This window comes from Periplaneta americana, chromosome 8, assembly GCF_040183065.1.
Source record: "Periplaneta americana isolate PAMFEO1 chromosome 8, P.americana_PAMFEO1_priV1, whole genome shotgun sequence".
NCBI lineage: Eukaryota > Metazoa > Arthropoda > Insecta > Blattodea > Blattidae > Periplaneta > Periplaneta americana.
In genome coordinates, this window is record NC_091124.1 from 38,948,956 (window position 1) to 38,954,955 (window position 6,000).

Below are 6,000 nucleotides of genomic sequence, written 5' to 3' on the forward strand. Positions count from 1 at the left end.
GTCTATCACGTCATCGTGTGAACCCCGTTGCGCTTCTAGTGAATTTCAATTGTTTATTTTCATTGGTAACTTAGTTATGTATCCAGGGTCATTTTCGCGAATTATCCTTGTTTAAATAAGAATTGCGTTTATTTTCCGTAGTTCACAAAAACTATTCGAAGAACATATTTTATCAGAATCGTATAATACTGACTTGCATGAATGCGTAGTGTTCTTTACGCTATCTTCCATGTTGGATGGAGTGGCGCCAATATAGTAACTCACCATTTGTATGATAATTAAGCCTACTCATTGCTCATTTAGTAGCTTATAATTTATTATTTTTTAAATATTGTTTGTATTAGTCAATATTTTCACATCTTAGGGAATATTCTCTAAGCCTTGCAGCGTAATTTTCGGCGCCAACAATACGCATCTATTTCGTCGATCTTTCCTCCCCCACCCCCACATTCCTACTATCTGCCTGTCTAAAACAAACTTAATTAAGATTTTGAATTTATTATTATTATTATTATTATTATTACTAAATGAAATTATTTTAAAATGGAACCAAATCTACACATCAGGAATCAAAATAACCAGTGCTCTAACATTAAATACCTTACTCTATGCCGATGATCAAGTCATAATTTCCAATTCAGAGGATAATTTACAAAGAGGATTGTATACATTAAATGAAATATTAAAAGATTTTGGGATGGAAATTTCAGCACAAAAATCAAAAGTAATGGCATTTTTAGGACAAGACCCAGTGAGAAGTAAGATAATACACAATAACCAATGCCTCGAACAAGTGCAAAATTTCAATTATCTGGGTTGTGAAATATCTTATCAAAATGAAAAAGATGTGAACAAGAAAATTACCAAATTTACACAAATTCTAGGAATAATAAACAATACATTAAAAGCTAAATTAGTACAAAAATCTACAAGAATAAAAATATATAATACACTAGCATTACCCACCCTTCTATACGGAAGCGAGATTTGGACATTAAAGAAAAAAGACATGAACAGAATCAAAGCAACGGAAATGAAATTTTTCAGGAGAACAGCAGGATATACTCTTTTAGACCGAAAAAGGAATGAAGAAATTTTAGAACAATTAGAAGTAGAGTCAGTAGAAGAAAAAATCACCAGATACAAATTCAATTGGCTAGATCATGTAAGAAGAATGGAAAATTCAAGAATCCCAAAAATTATGATGCAATATAAACCTAGAGGACATCGTCGACCAGGAAGACCGTTAAGAAGACTGCTAGATGGGGCCGAAACAGGTCTACAGAGGCCTAATTCGTGAAGGATGATGATGATGATTATTATTATTATTATTATTATTATTATTATTATTATTATTATTATTGTCTAAATACTTTACAATTTTAGAAAATAATTCCTAACACTTGCAACATAATTTTAGGCGTGGCGCCAATAATACGCGGCTATCTCGTCGACCATTTTTAATGTCAATGTGTTTTACTGCTTTCTGTCTTAAATTTATTTAGGTAAGTGGATATAGATCTATTGCAATTATTTAATTTGTTATGAATGTTAAAAATTATTAATACGGTACGGATTTTCATATAATGATTTTGAACGTAGGCTATAGAAATTAATTTACCGAAAATTTGAACTTAAATTTAACTATATTTCCTTGTTAGCTGTTTCTATGTTATTATGTAACCTTTACTTTTCAAGGTTAGCTTTTATTGTCATGGCAACTAAATCATATTATCAAGTTTTTAAATAGTTACCTTGTCCATTTCCATTACCAGCAAACAGGTTAATGATTTCGTCTGTATTTATCTGCTGTTTTTGACCAATATGTTTAGATTTAGTTATGTTATACGTGATGCTTGGTTCTTTGAGGGCTTAATCCACAATTTTAATTTGTTTCTGAAGGTTTTTTCAAGGGTTTTAATTCAATAAAATGTTCAAATTAGACTGTTATGATGTTTTGAACATAGGATTCTGTTATGCATTTTATTCATTCCTTTGCTTGAAAAGTCTTGATTTTTTTTTTTTGTTAATGTTAATATTGACTCGTTTGGATAGATAGATAGATGCTTAGGCCTACATGTAGAATTTTGTACATTATGCATATAATATTCTTTCTGTAGCTGAGTTTTAACATAAATATATTATAATTATCTCGAGAAAGCTGTCATTTATTTTTGTGATGGCGAAGATGCATGTTTCATATTTCTTCGAGGTTTTTTGGTTATTTTACCTGCAATATCGTTCCCAGGAGCATTACAGTGACTTAGTATATCCTCTGCTCTGTGACATCAAGTTTTATATTTTTCAGGAAGAATATTTTTTGTTCAGTGATGTGTTCATTCTGAATTAGTAGTTACTAAATATTTAATTATATTACTTCTGAAATGTTGATATTAAACTTATCCCGATGTATTATTATTAATTCTTTAACTGTCACGTTTAATAGCCTGAGTCCGATTTTTCATCTTATGGTGTAAGAAACCCATCTGTACAATCAGTATACAGTCTTTATATAGTTCATTGATGATTTCTGTGTTTGTTTCCCTACGTGATTAAGCATAATTTTCATTGCCAATCTTTCAAGGAATCTTTAATTTTTACTCTTCGCACAATTCGATTACGTGGAGAGCGCTTTCAGTCAATCTTTATGTCATACATGAAGTTGCCTAGACTTTCCAGTCATATCGACAATAAAATATCACATAGTCTGTCTGCAAACAAGAAATCTAACCATTCGAGTTAAATGAAAAAAAAAATATATATATATATATATATATAATTATGTCAAATGAACAACAATTTAAATATTTATCTAAACCACAAAACGTAAAAATGTTATCATATAACTCTGTGTTAGTGGATTAGGTAAGATATTTTCCTAAAATTGTTAAATTTAATTAGAGGTTTAATAAGGAACACGCTATGTAACTCATTTCCAGAATTATTATCCTAAAAGTTTACTTATTGAAACTATACCTCAATGCATTAATTTATCGGATTTTATTCTGAAATTACTACATTTTGCTCGTTCATAAATTAAATTATCCATTCATTAACATTAATTTTTTTAGCATCTGAAAGTTTTTCTTGGTAATACCAACAGATCATCCATCTAATAGTTACTAACAACTAACATTTCTTTTTCCTTTCTAGTGTGGGATACTATAGTGTGTGTTTATTGTAGTTTGTAAGTTTCTCTCATCTTATTTAGCTTTCTTTGCATGGCCGGCACAATATACAAACTAGCTTAATACATGGTCTGTTTCATTCACGTTTCTATGTTACCAAACTTTCAGATTAATATTTCCCATAGCATTTTATACTTTAATTATATCCACTCCATAAAAATGATCTGTCCATGCCTGTGGAGTAACGGTCAGCGCGTCTGGCCGCGAAACCAGGTGACCCGGGTTCGAATCCCGGTCGGGGCTAGTTACCTGGTTGAGGTTTTTTCCGGGGTTTTCCCTCAATCCAATACGAGCAAATGCTGGGTAACTTTCGGTGCTGGACCCCGGACCCATTTCACTGGCATTATCACCTTCATATCATTCAGACGCTAAATAACCTAGATGTTGATACAGCGTCGTAAAATAACCCAATAAAAAAATAAGAATGATCTTAAGCGTGATATACAGCAATTAATATATAGCCTAAATACTTTGCTTCTAAATGTATTGGACATAATGTTTCCAAGTAACTCCGTTTGTTAAATATAAGGGGCACAAATTATTCATTCTGATATTGATATCGTATCGTTCTTTCAAGCACCACCTACAAAACCATCACTGCATCAAATTTTTTTCCTCTTTCTCTTCCATAGCATCCACCCCAACCTCTTTTGTTATTATCATTAGTCTTCGTTGTTTATTTCCTAATTTTATTTTTTTTCTCGTAGGATAAATGGTTCTTCATTTCTATCTCTATAATCTTGCAGACTATTTATTTTGTGATCTTCGTTTGCTACTTCCTTGGGGATTATACCGATCTTTCAACGGCGTGACTTAAAGATTTACAAACATAAACATAAGAGAACATTATGTATATTTTGTATTTGGTTACGCAATTTTTAAATTATTAAGTAACATTTCTGATCATCAGTTACGAATTATTAAAAAAATTATTCCCCTGACTATCACATGATTTCTCGTTTAAACGCAAATGACACAAACTATTCAAGCATCGTCAACAAAGCGTTAAAATCTTCTTGTTTATTCATCTTCTAGCTACTTATCTTATTTTCGTTATTGTTATTAGTCTTTTCATCGTCTGTTTCGTAATGTTCTTATTCTTATAGTCTTCTTCGTACTTTTTAACGTTTATATTTATTTATAATCGTGTAGTCTATGAGCAGGGTCCACTCCTGTGGAGTAACGGTTAGCGCGTCTGGCCGCGAAACCAGGTGGCCCGGGTTCGATTTTCGGTCGGGATAAGTTACCTGGTTGAGGTTTTTTCCGGGGTTTTCCCTCAACCTAATATGAGCAAATGCTGGGTAACTTTCGATGTTGGACCCCGGACTCATTATCACCTTCATCTCATTCAGATGCTAAATAACCTTAGATGTTGATAACACGTCGTAAAATAACCTACTAAAATTAAAAACAAATCTATGAGTAGGCCTCCTATAATAATGTCTGTGATCATTTTCGACTTACTTGGTTCTTATGTTGCTGTGTTTCTGCAGCGATATGACATAAATACAACATTATGCTGTATGTATTTAGTTCCACGATTCCTTAATTAAAAGTTACATTTCTGATCATTGGTTACAAACTCTTTCAAATTTATTTCAGTGTACGTACTTGGCAGTTGAGTCCTGAGTTCATATTTCTTCACAGTAATGGCTATGTATAAAAAACATTCGTAGTTATCAATGTATTATTGTATTGTGCTATTTAACATAAAATTGAAAGACTCAGGAACTTCCAAAATTATTATTATTATTATTATTATTATTATTATTATTATTATTATTATTATTATTATTATTATTATTGCGTTAGTAATAACAGCTACGGTTTACAAGAAAAGTTGTTCACTACACTAATAAGTAGGCCTACATTTCAGATGGATAGGACAGTCTTCTTAAACGTGATAGTAGTTTTGATGACAGGGTGAACATATAATCAAATTCATTATGTAGCAACACACCAACTGATTTTTATCTTCGTTGAAATAAGTGTCTGATAAACATTTTCCCCAAAGAAGGGCCAACGCCAAAATGTTCAAACCACCGGAATGAACCACTCTTATTTAAACAAAGAACTGACGCCAAACCTTCGAACAACTGGCTAACACCAGAACTGGTTGACGCCAACCGTTCGTAAACCTGGCTAACGTTCCCTTGCTTAAGTAGAATGGGTGACACCAAACGTTTAGAAACTTGCTGAATTCACTTCTTGTAAGAGGGTCGATAACACACACTTCAACAGTTAGAAATGTCTTAACATCCATACATGGCATACAACACTAACTGATATTCCCCAAAGCAGGGTTAACACCAAACACTCAAACAACAGAAATGAACCACTCTTCTTTAAAGAAAGAACTGACGCCAAACCTTCGGACAACTGGCTAACACCAGAACTGGTTGACGCCAACCGTTCGTAAACATGGCTAACGTTCCTTCTGCTTAAATAGAGTGGGTGACACCGAACGTTTAGAAATCTGGCTGAATTCACTTCTTGTAAGAGGGTCGACAACATACACTTCAACAATTAGAAATGTCTTAACATCCACATATGGCGTACAACACTAACTCATATTCCCCAAAGAAGAGTCAACACCAAACACTCAAACAACTGGAATGAACCACTCTTATTTAAACAAAGAACTGATGCAAAACCTTCGGACAACTGGCTAACACTAGAACTGGTTGACGCCAACCGTTCGTAAACCTGGCTAACGTTCCTTGTGCTTAAATAGAGCGGGTGACACCGAACGTTTAGAAATCTGGCTGAATTCACTTCTTGTAAGAGGGTCGACAACATACACTTCAACAAT